Source organism: Carassius gibelio, chromosome B22 (assembly GCF_023724105.1).
Source record: "Carassius gibelio isolate Cgi1373 ecotype wild population from Czech Republic chromosome B22, carGib1.2-hapl.c, whole genome shotgun sequence".
Taxonomy (NCBI): Eukaryota; Metazoa; Chordata; class Actinopteri; order Cypriniformes; family Cyprinidae; genus Carassius; species Carassius gibelio.
Genome location: NC_068417.1, coordinates 44,110,098 through 44,125,097, shown reverse-complemented (window position 1 = coordinate 44,125,097; position 15,000 = coordinate 44,110,098). Strand labels below are relative to the sequence as shown.

At 42.3% G+C, this 15,000-nt stretch overlaps 9 non-coding genes across 9 annotated transcripts in view; all 9 read right to left on the bottom strand.

The window, feature by feature from the left end:
- Positions 1–329: 329 nt before the first annotated feature.
- Positions 330–448, bottom strand: LOC127994700 (5S ribosomal RNA). The gene has a single exon (XR_008167674.1). It is a non-coding gene; the product is annotated as a 5S ribosomal RNA (ribosomal RNA).
- A 365-nt stretch (positions 449–813) lies between these two features.
- Positions 814–932, bottom strand: LOC127997766 (5S ribosomal RNA). The gene has a single exon (XR_008170625.1). It is a non-coding gene; the product is annotated as a 5S ribosomal RNA (ribosomal RNA).
- A 522-nt stretch (positions 933–1,454) lies between these two features.
- On the bottom strand, positions 1,455–1,572 carry LOC128005088 (5S ribosomal RNA). The gene has a single exon (XR_008177753.1). It is a non-coding gene; the product is annotated as a 5S ribosomal RNA (ribosomal RNA).
- Positions 1,573–1,934: 362 nt separating this feature from the next.
- Positions 1,935–2,053, bottom strand: LOC128001439 (5S ribosomal RNA). The gene has a single exon (XR_008174207.1). It is a non-coding gene; the product is annotated as a 5S ribosomal RNA (ribosomal RNA).
- Positions 2,054–2,416: 363 nt separating this feature from the next.
- On the bottom strand, positions 2,417–2,535 carry LOC127997754 (5S ribosomal RNA). Its single transcript, XR_008170614.1, has one exon. It is a non-coding gene; the product is annotated as a 5S ribosomal RNA (ribosomal RNA).
- Positions 2,536–13,162: 10,627 nt separating this feature from the next.
- Positions 13,163–13,281, bottom strand: LOC128009057 (5S ribosomal RNA). Its single transcript, XR_008180779.1, has one exon. It is a non-coding gene; the product is annotated as a 5S ribosomal RNA (ribosomal RNA).
- Positions 13,282–13,787: 506 nt separating this feature from the next.
- LOC127997742 (5S ribosomal RNA) lies at positions 13,788–13,906 on the bottom strand. Its single transcript, XR_008170603.1, has one exon. It is a non-coding gene; the product is annotated as a 5S ribosomal RNA (ribosomal RNA).
- Positions 13,907–14,404: 498 nt separating this feature from the next.
- On the bottom strand, positions 14,405–14,523 carry LOC127999243 (5S ribosomal RNA). The gene has a single exon (XR_008172063.1). It is a non-coding gene; the product is annotated as a 5S ribosomal RNA (ribosomal RNA).
- A 394-nt stretch (positions 14,524–14,917) lies between these two features.
- Positions 14,918–15,000, bottom strand: part of LOC128003803 (5S ribosomal RNA) — a 119-nt gene continuing 36 nt past the window's right edge. The window contains exon 1 of the ribosomal RNA XR_008176518.1: positions 14,918–15,000. This exon is cut by the window's right edge and continues 36 nt beyond it. This is a non-coding gene — a ribosomal RNA (5S ribosomal RNA).

Genomic DNA, 15,000 nt, shown 5'->3' with positions numbered 1-15,000 from the left:
CAACCAATCTTATCGCCAGTACATTATATAAGTAGGAAAGAAAACCCAAAAGCTTAAAGCACCTGGTATTCCTAGGCAGTCTCTCATAAAAGTACTAACCAGACCTAAACCTGTTAAGATTCAGAGATCGGGCATTGACTCTTTTTTTTTTTTAATGAAAGATTATTATATAATTCGTGAAATTTTCCAAAAAGATTAAAGCACCTGGTATTCCCAGGCAGTCTCCCATCCATGTACTAACCAGGTGCAAACCTGCTAATATTCAGAGATCGGGCATTGACTCTATTTTTTGGCAAAATTATTATATACTAAGTGAAAAATTTCCAAAAAGCTTACAGCACCTGGTATTCCCAGGCGGTCTCCCATCCAAGTACTAACCAGGCCCAAACCTGCTTAGCTTCCGAGATCAGACGAGATCGGGCATAGCCAGGTTGGTATGGCCGCAAGCGAAGTCTGCTGCAAAGAGAGGGCTATTTAAAGAACAGCCAATCTTATCGCCAGTACATTATATAAGTAGGAAAGAAAACCCAAAAGCTTAAAGCACCTGGTATTCCTACGCAGTCTCTCATAAAAGTACTAACCAGACCTAAACCTGTTAAGATTCAGAGATCGGGCATTGACTTTTTTTTTTTTTTTTAATGAAAGATTATTATATAATTCGTGAAATTTTCCAAAAAGATTAAAGCACCTGGTATTCCCAGGCAGTCTCCCATCCATGCACTAACCAGGCGCAAACCTGCTAATATTCAGAGATCGGGCATTGACTCTATTTTTTGGCAAAATTATTATAAACTAAGTGAAAAATGTCCAAAAAGCTTACAGCACCTGGTATTCCCAGGCGGTCTCCCATCCAAGTACTAACCAGGCCCAAACCTGCTTAGCTTCCGAGATCAGACGAGATCGGGCATAGCCAGGTTGGTATGGCCGTAAGCAAAGTCTGCTGCAAAGAGAGGGCTATTTAAAGACCAGCCAATCGTATCGCCAGTACATTATATAAGTAGGAAAGAAAGCCCAAAAGCTTAAAGCACCTGGTATTCCTAGGCAGTCTCTCATCAAAGTACTAACCAGACCTAAACCTGCTAAGATTCAGAGATCGGGCATTGACTTTTTTTTTTTTTTTTTTTTTTTTTTTTTTTTTTTTTTTTAATGAAAGATTATTATATAATTCGTGAATTTTTTTCCAAAAAGATTTAAGCACCTGGTATTCCCAGGCAGTCTCCCATCCATGTACTAACCAGGCCCAAACCTGCAAATATTCAGAGATCGGGCATTGACTATATTTTTTGGCAAAATTATTATAGTGAAAAATGTCCAAAAAGCTTACAGCACCTGGTATTCCCAGGCAGTCTCCCATCCATGTACTAACCAGGCGCAAACCTACTAATATTCAGAGATCGGGCATTGACTTTATTTTTTGGCAAAATTATTATATACTAAGTGAAAAATTTCCAAAAAGCTTACAGCACCTGGTATTCCCAGGGGTCTCCCATCCAAGTACTAACCAGGCCCAAACCTGCTTAGCTTCTGAGATCAGACGCGATCGGGCATAGCCAGGTTGGTATGGCCGTAAGCGAAGTCTGCTGCAAAGAGAGGGCTATTTAAAGAACAGCCAATCTTATCGCCAGTACATTATATAAGTAGGAAAGAAAACCCAAAAGCTTAAAGCACCTGGTATTCCTAGGCAGTCTCTCATAAAAGTACTAACCAGACCTAAACCTGTTAAGATTCAGAGATCGGGCATTGACTCTTTTTTTTTTTAATGAAAGATTATTATATAATTCGTGAAAATTTCCAAAAAGATTAAAGCACCTGGTATTCCCAGGCAGTCTCCCATCCATGTACTAACCAGGCGCAAACCTGCTAATATTCAGAGATCGGGCATTGACTCTATTTTTTGGCAAAATTATTATATACTACGTGAAAAATTTCCAAAAAGCTTACAGCACCTGGTATTCCCAGGCGGTCTCCCATCCAAGTACTAACCAGGCCCAAACCTGCTTAGCTTCCGAGATCAGACGATATCGGGCATAGCCAGGTTGGTATGGCCGTAAGCGAAGTCTGCTGCAAAGAGAGGGCTATTTAAAGAACAGCCAATCTTATCGCCAGTACATTATATAAGTAGGAAAGAAAACCCAAAAGCTTAAAGCACCTGGTATTCCTAGGCAGTCTCTCATAAAAGTACTAACCAGACCTAAACCTGTTAAGATTCAGAGATCGGGCATTGACTCTTTTTTTTTTTTTATGAAAGATTATTATATAATTCGTGAAATTTTCCAAAAAGATTAAAGCACCTGGTATTCCCAGGCAGTCTCCCATCCATGTACTAACCAGGTGCAAACCTGCTAATATTCAGAGATCGGGCATTGACTCTATTTTTTGGCAAAATTATTATATACTAAGTGAAAAATTTCCAAAAAGCTTACAGCACCTGGTATTCCCAGGCGGTCTCCCATCCAAGTACTAACCAGGCCCAAACCTGCTTAGCTTCCGAGATCAGACGAGATCGGGCATAGCCAGGTTGGTATGGCCGTAAGCGAAGTCTGCTGCAAAGAGAGGGCTATTTAAAGAACAGCCAATCTTATCGCCAGTACATTATATACTGTTGTAGAAAAATTTACATTTTACTCTTTCTTATTTACTTTCTTAAACATTGTGCAGGGTTTTGTTTTGCTTTGTTTTTTTTTCTTTATGTATTTTCATTTCTTTTCCCTTTTGATACAACTTGTGTTTTTCTCTCTCAATATGTATGTATGTATGTAACCTGAAATGCAACAAAGACATCACACAGTAACAAAGAGCCTTTGAAGTCCTTAGTGCGGGTAATTTAAAGACAGAGAGGTTAGCCATAAATAAAGACCTTTTGACCTCACGGGTGTGAAGGCACACAAACACACAGTAAACAGAAATAGCCTTTGAACTCTTTAGTGCAGGAGACCTCAAAGATGTGGAGATAATAAAAGCCCAGGAGGGTTAGAAGGACCATTGTTTTCTCTGGAAACAACTAGGTTTGGGTTACGGGGTTAAGTGGAAATTTACAGAGAAGGAGCCTTGTAAGAAGTGGGAGGTGATAACAGTATAATAAGGCTGTCTGTTTTCAGTGTGATTCAGGTCTGTTGTGTTTCAGGGTAGCTGCTGAAACAGTGAACGCACCTCTTTAAGGAAAATAAACTTCTTTCCTTAAATATAATTTGATTCCTTGTCTCTTACACTGAGATGCTATTTGTTTGTAATTGTTTTTGCCACAACAATTTGGTGTCAGAAGAGTGGGATCTCACAGTGGTTTCTTCTGATCCTGAGCGGATTTGACGAAGTGATCATCTCAGAGCACCAGGCTCTGGTCTTACCTCGAAAATTGAGAGAGAAGAGCCAAAACTGCTTTCAGGGCCAGAGTGACTCAGATGAGATCAGAAAGAACCCGGTGGCAGTAAAAGCATCTCAGGTAAGAGACTGTAAATTGTTTATTTTGAGTGGTGTAATTCGACATGACTGTGTGTGAACCATAGTGGCTGACCATCGCTTTGGTGCAAGCAAAGAAGGTTTTCAAGAGGCAAATTGTAACATGGGGCAGAGGTTTTCAAGAGGCAAATTTTATGCCGAAAACTAGAAGCTTTAATTCAATTTTAATGCCGAAAACTAGCTTGTAGGTGGACGGAAGAGCCACAGCGAGCAGAGAACGTTTTCAAGAGGCAAATTGTAACATGGTGCAGAGGTTTTCAAGAGGCAAATTGTAAAATTTTATGCCGAAAACTAGAAGCTTTAATCAATTTTATGCCGAAAACTAGCTTGTAGGTGGACGGAAGAGCCACAGCTGATTAGGTGAACTAGAATCATTCAATCGAGTGAAGATTTTGAGTAAGCTTAATTTACAGAGCATTTTTTGCTAACCTTGCCGATTTGAGGTGACAAAATCGGATCTGTTGAAGACGTTTAACAGATTATAGATGTGCGTCGAAGGAAATCCAGAAGAGATTGAAGTCAGCCAACATGGGATCACCAAACAGTAAGCTAGCAAATTTTTATACACCAGTTTTCGGTCAAATGAAAAAGAATTATGGACATAAGTGCATGTTAGACATGGAAAAGCTGATCAAATATCATGATTTTCCCGAAGAAGGGACATTGAGTAAAATAAGACTGAATGTTGTGAGAGAGTCCGTTGAAAAGAATAATCAAAAACAGAATGGTTGTTGTATGTGTTTTCGTCACGTGTGTAGAGGATGTGAGCAGACTATAGGTTGTTGGTTAGAAGAGGCTGAAAGACGAGAACGAAAGCAAATGCAGAAAGAATTGGCATGTAACGGTAGGGGTGAAATGAAAAAGATAGAAGAGAATGTGTGTGAGAAAACAGCTCCACCGGAGCAAAATGCTACTAATGAAAAGTGTGTTTGTGTTTTCCAATATGCACCCGAGATCGGGTCAGCACCGCCGGCTTATAAACATCACTACCCTGTGGCAGAGCTGACAGCCCTGAAACTGGACCACGATCTCGACTGCTCTCCGTTCCAAAGACCAGCACAAAATGCAGCACGAGTAGCAGCGAGAGGAGCGCGAGCAGCAGCAGACGCAGCAGCGCACATGCCACAAGCGCAAGAATACCCACGAGCACCAATACCACCAGTACAGCAGGCGGCGGTAAAACCTTCAGCGCTCGCTGCCACAGACAGCGAGGAAGACGAAGAACAGGACGTTTTCGGGAACGCGTCTGAAATGGTTCCCAGCACAACTATTTCAGTAAGACCAAGTACCAGCCGACAGAGAGTGACAAGATCAAAGACCAGCATCACAGCTCCGAAAGACACAGCGCCGAACCTAACAGCTCCGATGGTTGAAGTTGCGGGTCCAGATGGACCAATGTTGGTTTTTAGAGCTTGGACATTGTCTGATATGAAAGACGTGATGGCACATCTACCGGATCCGCAGGACGCGGGCGAAAGGTTTGCGAAAGAACTGCTTTTACTGTGCCAGGAGTTCAGCCCGACTTCACAAGAACTGAGACGAATGCTGGGTGTGAAAATGGGTCCAGCGAACTGGCATAAGGTGAGCGGAAAACTGGCGACAACGGATGTGAGACGCGTGCACACAGACTGGGGCCATGCGAGCAACGAACCATACAGAAAAGAAGTGGAAAATTTCACTAACGCTGTAAGCACAGCATTTCCTCCGCATGTGGACACTGAAAAAATTACATGCTGCACGCAGGAGAAGGATGAGTCCGTCAGCAACTATTATTACAGACTTTTTGAAACATTTGGAAAACACAGTGGCTTGACAGAGCCCACGGACAGAGGGAACAAACCAAGTACGTGGGAAAGCCTTCTATTGGGTTATTTTCTGAAAGGACTGAAACCAGAAATTTCAAGGGGAGCAAAAGCAAGTTACGTGGAGTGGAAGAACGGGCGTTTAACTTCAGCCCTGATGCACGCTATACACGCCGAAGACCAGTTGCATGAAAAAAAAGACAGAAAACCACTCACAATGGCGGTTGTGCAACATGAACCAAACAAGGCCCCAACTCAACAAAAGGAGAGAGGAAGAAATGCCGGAAGTAAATGGCTATGCTACTTGTGTGCTACAAACGAACATATGACCAGAAACTGTACCAAATGTAGAGTGTGCAGGAGAGACGGGCATTGGAGCAATGCGTGCCCAAATGTAATGTCTGATTGAAACGAAAGAGACGGAGAGCAGGACGGAGATGGTCCAGTTCGAGGAGGTCGGTGGCTGACTACGAGAAAGGGAAGTGAACATTTATTTCTAACACACAAAACACGCACAAACACAAACACATACACTGATTTACTTTCTGCTATCTGCAATGAAGAATCTGCTTACAAATCTTTGTTTGTTTCGAACAATGTTGTGAATGATGAAATTTTGAGTAGTGTTTCTGAAGAATGTTTAAAACTGTACAAAAGCACAGGGTTTTCTCAAATGCCAAGATACCCAATGATAGTCGAGGGAATAGTAATTAACTTTTTAGTCGATTCCGGAGCGTGCCAGAGCACTTTACGACCATGTGACTTGCCATGTGTGCCGAAAATGACAGGAAAAGTGTTTGAAAGCATTTCTGCTTCAGGCCACTTGATCTCTGAACAATTCACCGAGCCGTTAGAGTGTGAGACAGAGGGGGGTCGAACTCTTAAACACGAGTTTCTCTGGTCGCCCAAATGTCCTGCACCTCTAATGGCCAGAGATTTAATGTGTGAATTAAATTTGACCCTCAGTGCTGATTCCTATGGAATTAGCATTGAGGAAGCACCACAAATGACATGTTCTAAATTTGAGCCGCAGTGGGCTTACGAATGGCAGATAAAAGAAGTTGATTGGGCAGAGATGATTTTGGAATTGGCTAAGGATCGAACAACAGCAATCAACACCGAGTTTATGAAGCCTGATAAAATGCATTGCACGTCACATGTCGTAGTTGAGCGAGACTCAGAGTATGAAGAAACTTGGTTTAGTGGTGAGGAGAATGAAAGTGTGAAATTTGACAAGATTTTCTGGACAGAGAATATATGTGCGCTTTCTGTGAGTCTGAATGAACAACAATTACAGTGTTATTTAATGACAGAAGAGAGTGTTCCCCACCTATCTGTGGTGAAGGTCATAAAGCAGCAGTGGAAAGATTTAGGGCTTTTTGTGAAAAAGTGCCTGCAGGCCACAGACTGGGTTGAAGTTGATACAGACATGGCACAGAGCAAAAGTGTTGGAGCATTTAAATCAAACTGTGATTTTGATGTGCAGGTTTTGAGAACTGTGACCGCTGTTGTGAAGAATGATGTGGCAAAACATGGGGTGGGGGTTATTTCTGCCTCAGACATTGATATTTCTTTGGCAGAAGTACCATCAAAATTGTGGGCAAGGCACAAGTATGATGTGGGTTTAATTAAGGGATGCGAGCCGGTTGTAATCACCCCCAAATCTGATTACAGACCGTATCAAGCGCAATACCCCCTCAAACGTGAAGCATTGCAGGGCATAATGCCAGTATTTGATTCTCTGTTAAAGGAGGGAATAATTATACCATGCAATGATTCACCAGTGCGTACCCCAATTTTTCCTGTAAAAAAGATTAGAGATAAGGGCCAGCCAACAGAGTGGCGATTTGTGCAGGATTTACAGGCTGTAAATTCAGCTGTCATTGCCAGGGCAGCACGAGTACCAAACCCTTATACTATTCTGTCACAAATTCCACAAAATGCAACGTATTTCACTGTGGTAGATTTGGCTAATGCTTTCTTTAGTGTCCCAGTGGAAGAGAAAAGTCAGTTTTGGTTTGCGTTTGACTTCAATGATAAAGGCTACACATTTACAAGATTGTGTCAAGGATATTGCGAATCCCCAACAATTTACAACGAAGCCCTTCGGAGAAGCATTGAGCCTCTGACCTTGACAGCCGGAACAGCCTTGTTACAATACGTTGATGATTTATTAATCTGTGCCAAAGATAAAACTACCTGCATTGCCGACACTGTGACTCTCCTGAAGCATCTTGAGCAGGGGGGACACAAGGTTAGTCTTTCAAAGCTGCAGTTTGTGAAACAGGAAGTAACCTTCCTGGGACATGTCATCAAACCAAATAGCAAAGCACTGTCTGAGAAACGGGTACGGGCCATAAAAGAGGTGCCAAAACCAGTCACAAAGAAACAGATGCTGTCATTCTTGGGGATGTGTGCTTACTGCAGAACATTCATCCCTAATTATGCCATTTTTGAGCAGCCTTTGCGAGCCCTAACGACAGGGAAAGGGCTGAGGTCATGTGACAGACTTGTTTGGACAAGCGAGGCTGAGAAAGCATTTGATAAAATGAAAGTGCAATTGACTCTGGCTCCAACGCTAGGCCTTCCTGTCATTAATCGCCCGTTTGTACAGATGGTTGATGAAAAGAATGGTTTTATGTCTTCTGTTCTCTTGCAGACTCATGGTGACAGACTGCGACCTGTGGCCTATTTTTCAACAAAACTTGATGCTGTAGCTGCAGGACTTCCACACTGCCTGAGAGCAGTGGCAGCGGCCGAGCTGGCTGTGATGGCCTCAAGAGAATTTGTAGGCTACTCTGATTTGACTTTGATGGTTCCACACGCAGTATCCATGATTTTGCAAGAGCAGCGAACGTCACATTTGTCTACGGCCCGATGGCTGAGGTATCATACAATTTTGTTGGACATGCCAAACATAACTGTAAAACGATGCACAACTTTGAATCCTGCCACCCTTCTGCCCACACAGGAGGATGGTGAGGAACATCATTGTTGTCTGTCAGCACTCGAACAGGTGTGCACACCACGTCCAGACCTTTTAGACACACCGCTTGATAATTGTGACAATGTCCTCTTTGTGGATGGGTCTGCCTCGAAAGATCCACAAACAGGCCAGAATAAAGTGGGTTATGCTGTAACGACTGAATTTGAAACTCTGAAATCTGACAAATTACCATCACACTATTCTGCGCAAGCAGCGGAACTGGTTGCATTGACCGAAGCATGTAAAATGATGGCAGATAAATGTGTAACGATATACACAGACTCACGATATGCTTTTGGGGTCACACATGACTTCGGTGCTTTGTGGAAACACAGAAAATTCCTGAAATCAGATGGGAGGCCGATACTAAACGCGTCTCTGGTATCGGACCTGCTCGAAGCTATTCTATTGCCAGACAAAATTGCAATTTGTAAGTGCGCAGCGCATACTAATGACAAAAGTTTCATTTCAACAGGAAATGCCAGAGCTGACATGGCTGCGAAAGCAGCGGCAGCGAATCAGAATGAAGACAATTGTAAAAGCGCCACTTGTGCACAAGTTGACATTAACCTTGACATTTCTCCTTGTTTACAGAGCATGCAGTCTTTTTCCACAGGAGCTGAGAAAAACAACTGGAAGATGTCAGGCTGCAGCCTTGTTGATAGTGTGTGGAGATCCGTTGTTGGAACGCCCTGTTTACCCAAACATTTCTTTCAACATTATGCTAAGTTGACACATGGGTTAGACCATGTATCAAAAGGGGGAATGATTGCACAGATGAAAGAATTGTGGTTTACCAAAGGCTTCACAATATTTGCTGAGAATTTTTGCAAAAGATGTGTTATCTGTACTACACACAATGTGGCACGAGGTGTCAAAACGCAGCTGGTATCCCAACCAGCCGCAGAAGGGCCGTTTGAATATTTAATGATCGATTTCATTGAATTAACCCCTTGTGGGAAACAGAAATACTGTTTAATGATGGTTGACATGTGGTCCAAATGGGTCGAGGCCTTCCCAACATCGAAACAAGACGCAGCAGCAGTAGCAAAGGCTCTGCTAACAGAGATTGTTCCAAGATGGGGAATTCCAAGAAAAATCAGTTCTGACAATGGAACACATTTTGTCAATGAGGCAATAAAACAGGTGGGTCAGTTCTTAGGAATTGATATGAAAACACATTGCGCCTATCACGCTGCCAGTGGAGGTGCTATTGAACGGGAGAATCAGACGGTAAAGAACAAATTGGCAAAGTGTTGTGAGGAAACTGGACTCTCATGGGTGAAAGCACTCCCAACCGTGTTAATGTACATGAGAATGAGAAAGAGAGTTAAAACAAATTTGAGCCCGTTCGAAATTCTCTTTGGTAGACCACCATTCATGGGTATAGAGGGGGGAAAACGCAGGCTTCCATCAACGGATGTGTGTGAAAATGAAATGTTAAATTACTGCAAAGAAATGTCTTGTCTGTTATCCAACATTTCTGTGCAGGTGAAAGCTGCCCAGAGGAAGGTTGCTGAGACGCTTCTGCATAAGATCAGGCCGGGGGATTACGTGGTAATTCGTGACCTGAGGAGGAAGAACTGGAGGGCGAAACGGTGGCGAGGGCCATTCCAAGTTTTGCTGATAACACACACGGCGGTGAAGGTCGGGGAGAGAGCTACGTGGGTGCACGCCAGCCACTGCAGGAGGGTTCCGCCCATATCGGAAGGGCAACAGGAGGAGGAGCCTCAGCAACAACAACAACAACAACAAGTCCAACAATAAGCCTCAAGATCGAGCCCAATCACCAAGTGCAAGAGCAAGGTCACTCGGGAGGAGTGATAAGGCAGTTGAACAGAGTAAAGCCATCTGTGCAGCCACAACCAGTGACATTGCAAAGAGCTGCAATCACTAGAAAAGATGGATCGTTCAAGACTTTGTGAGACTACATTCATTTTTACTTTAATATCAGTGACTATTTGTTTGATCATTTTGTGCTTCACCGAGGGCTTGAAAGTATGGTCTGTGGAAAATCAAACCAACTGGACTGAAACATCCGTGTTAAGCAGCATCATCAGACAACGTACAAAAAGAGACACATTCACGGAAGTGGAGCCGATGAGAGGACTGTACGAAAACACCATCACAATAGAGGAAGGATCAAGTGTGACTTTCAAGTGCAACCCATTCCAGGAGAACTGTCTCGGGTGCGATGGACATGCTGAGGAGTATGCACCTTTTTACATCTGCGAAAGCCCATGTAAATGGACTGACGTGAAAGCATACTCTTATAACTACAAGTCAGGATACGATGAGAGATTTCGGGTGCATGCTGAAGACAAACTGAGTAACAACAGGTACGGGATGAGAGTGGAATTGAAACATGCAACACGCGCTGACCAAGGCAGGTATTATTGTGCCCTGGACTTGACCGGAACTGACTGGTATGAGACAATAGACATTATGGTAGTCAAGGCAGCCAGACCATGGACAGCAACAACAATGACACCTTTCTTGTCACCTGCGTCACCTGAGGTCGAACTGGCTACTGAAGAGGAACTGGCCTGGATGGGGGACGGAGACACTAGCAAAGATCAGATAAATCCTGAAGTACAGAAAGCCATGATGAAATGCCAGGGGAACAAGGCCTGCGCGCTGGCAGTGCTGCAGAAAGAGGAATTGGAGATCAAAACGAGTTGCTGGATGTGTCTGCAAATGTCTCATGCCTGGAAAGCTGTCCCTCTGATGGCAGCAACAGTCAACAAAACTAAGTGTCTTATTCCTCAACAAATGACCGACGTGCTAAAAACTGTTGTGGACCTGGAGGAAGGAAGAACACCAACAAACCAGCCTGCTGACGACTGTAACCACATACAGCAATACAACAACACTTATATAGCAATTCCGCCTTTGAGGGTAACATATGCCCGGGGTGACGTTTGTATCTGTTTCAACAGACCAAGAATGTTAAAGACTGGATGGTCTGACTGCAGGATCAAAATCAACGTAAAGAACGGAACAATGAACAATTGTACAGCAATCATCAACAACAAAGAAATCAACTTCACCTGTCCATTCCACAAACCGAACGAAAGTTCACCAGCCGCAGTGTGGGTGTGTGGTGACAGAGCTTATCACAGTTTACCAAAAAAAGACTGGTCAGGTTGCTGTTATCCAGCTTTGATGAATGTGGGCACTTCTGTGTATTTACCAAGCAAAGTAGGTAAGAGGGAGAGACGAGACATTAAGATTTTGCCTGGGGCTTTGCCAAATCATTATGATCCATGGACAACACCAGGAGCAAATATAGGTTGGTCAATTTTCTTAGGGGTGGGTACAGCAGTAACTATTAACAAAATTAATGGGTTAGCATGGACTGTATTAGCAATAGCCAATAGCACAGAAAATGCTTTGACATTGATAAGTGATGAAATGAGGCAACTGAGGGACGCAGTTATTCAAAACCGTTTAGTTCTTGATATGCTTACGGCAGAAAGGGGCGGAGTTTGTAAGATGCTGGGGGTATCTTGTTGTTTTAACATTCCTGATTACAGTGATAATATAACTAACATAATTGAACACATGAGAGAGGCTGTAAGAGAACCAGAGCGGACTGACAACCAGTGGGCTGGGTGGTTTATGTCTTTGTGGGGAGGATGGGTGTACTGGATAATTCAAACTGTTCTGCCAATTGTAGTGATAGGAATTCTGATTCTGTTTTGCTTGCCATGCATTATGAGGTGCATTTCCAGCTCAGTACAGAGATTGGTCAGGGCTGAGTCGCCCATACAAGCAGTAAAACTGACTGCTTATCCAATAGATAGCGAACACAGATGTGATGATTATGAGAGTGACGAGAGTGATGACATTTACACAGAAATGTGAAGAATGATCAGGTATACGAAAGTCAGATTTGAGGAGTATAACTGTGATTAAATGACTTGAAACAATTATAATCATTTATGTTTTTCAATATTATAATCATGTATGAGTTTGTCTAGAATTAGAAACAAGTGGGTTTTTATTTTTTTTTTATTTTATTTTTATTTTTTTAATTATTTTTAAGTGGTTATCAAAACTAATGTTAATTCATCCAAATCGTTTATCAGAGAATGATAAAGAGGAGGAATTGTTGTAGAAAAATTTACATTTTACTCTTTCTTATTTACTTTCTTAAACATTGTGCAGGGTTTTGTTTTGCTTTGTTTTTTTTCTTTATATATTTTCATTTCTTTTCCCTTTTGATACAACTTGTGTTTTTCTCTCTCAATATGTATGTATGTATGTAACCTGAAATGCAACAAAGACATCACACAGTAACAAAGAGCCTTTGAAGTCCTTAGTGCGGGTAATTTAAAGACAGAGAGGTTAGCCATAAATAAAGACCTTTTGACCTCACGGGTGTGAAGGCACACAAACACACAGTAAACAGAAATAGCCTTTGAACTCTTTAGTGCAGGAGACCTCAAAGATGTGAAGATAATAAAAGCCCAGGAGGGTTAGAAGGACCATTGTTTTCTCTGGAAACAACTAGGTTTGGGTTACGGGGTTAAGTGGAAATTTACAGAGAAGGAGCCTTGTAAGAAGTGGGAGGTGATAACAGTATAATAAGGCTGTCTGTTTTCAGTGTGATTCAGGTCTGTTGTGTTTCAGGGTAGCTGCTGAAATAGTGAACACACCTCTTTAAGGAAAATAAACTTCTTTCCTTAAATATAATTTGATTCCTTGTCTCTTACACTGAGATGCTATTTGTTTGTAATTGTTTTTGCCACAACAATACGTAGGAAAGAAAACCCAAAAGCTTAAAGCACCTGGTATTCCTAGGCAGTCTCTCATAAAAGTACTAACCAGACCTAAACCTGCTAAGATTCAGAGATCGGGCATTGACTCTATTTTTTGGCAAAATTATTATAAACTAAGTGAAAAATGTCCAAAAAGCTTACAGCACCTGGTATTCCCAGGCGGTCTCCCATCCAAGTACTAACCAGGCCCAAACCTGCTTAGTTTCCGAGATCAGACGAGATCGGGCATAGCCAGGTTGGTATGGCCGTAAGCGAAGTCTGCTGCAAAGAGAGGGCTATTTAAAGAACAGCCAATCGTATCGCCAGTACATTATATAAGTAGGAAAGAAAGCCCAAAAGCTTAAAGCACCTGGTATTCCTAGGCAGTCTCTCATCAAAGTACTAACCAGACCTAAACCTGCTAAGATTCAGAGATCAGGCATTGACTTTTTTTTTTTTTTTTTTTTTTAATGAAAGATTATTATATAATTCGTGAAATTTTCCAAAAATATTAAAGCACCTGGTATTCCCAGGCAGTCTCCCATCCATGTACTAACCAGGCCCAAACCTGCAAATATTCAGAGATCGGCATTGACACTATTTTTTGGCAAAATTATTATATACTAAGTGAAAAATGTCCAAAAAGATTAAAGCACCTGGTATTCCCAGGCAGTCTCCCATCCATGTACTAACCAGGCGCAAACCTGCTAATATTCAGAGATCGGCATTGACTCTATTTTTTGGCAAAATTATTATAAACTAAGTGAAAAATGTCCAAAAAGCTTACAGCACCTGGTATTCCCAGGCGGTCTCCCATCCAAGTACTAACCAGGCCCAAACCTGCTTAGCTTCCGAGATCAGACGAGATCGGGCATAGCCAGGTTGGTATGGCCGTAAGCGAAGTCTGCTGCAAAGAGATGGCTATTTAAAGACCAGCCATTCTTATCGCCAGTACATTATATAAGTAGGAAAGAAAGCCCAAAAGCTTAAAGCACCTGGTATTCCTAGGCAGTCTCTCATAAAAGTACTAACCAGACCTAAACCTGTTAAGATTCAGAGATCGGGCATTGACTCTTTTTTTTTTTTTTTTAATGAAAGATTATTATATAATTCGTGAAATTTTCCAAAAAGATTAAAGCACCTGGTATTCCCAGGCAGTCTCCCATCCATGTACTAACCAGGCCCAAACCTGCAAATATTCAGAGATCGGGCATTGACTCTATTTTTTGGCAAAATTATTATAGTGAAAAATGTCCAAAAAGCTTACAGCACCTGGTATTCCCAGGCAGTCTCCCATCCATGTACTAACCAGGCGCAAACCTACTAATATTCAGAGATCGGGCATTGACTTTATTTTTTGGCAAAATTATTATATACTAAGTGAAAAATTTCCAAAAAGCTTACAGCACCTGGTATTCCCAGGCGGTCTCCCATCCAAGTACTAACCAGGCCCAAACCTGCTTAGCTTACGAGATCAGACGAGATCGGGCATAGCCAGGTTGGTATGGCCGTAAGCGAAGTCTGCTGCAAAGAGAGGGCTATTTAAAGAACAGCCAATCTTATCGCCAGTACATTATTGTAACGATTCAAACTTCCTAATCATCGGGAAGAAGGAGGCGGGAACCAGCGCACAATCAAAACATAATTTTAATAATCAGAAATAAACACAAACGGCGCGTCAGCCCCTCACGGCGACTGACGCGCACAAATAAAAGCCAAAACATAAAATAATATCCCAGGCCTGGTCCTCTCTCGTCCTTCACGGTCGTCACTCCAGTTTTATATCCTTCCATCTCCTACGTGGGACTCGATACTAGCGGTGGGGCTCAGGTGTAGCTCATCTCCAATCACTACACCTGGCCTCTATTTTTTGGCAAAATTATTATATACTAAGTGAAAAATTTCCAAAAAGCTTACAGCACCTGGTATTCCCAGGCGGTCTCCCATCCAATTACTAACCAGGCCCAAACCTGCTTAGCTTCCGAGATCAGAC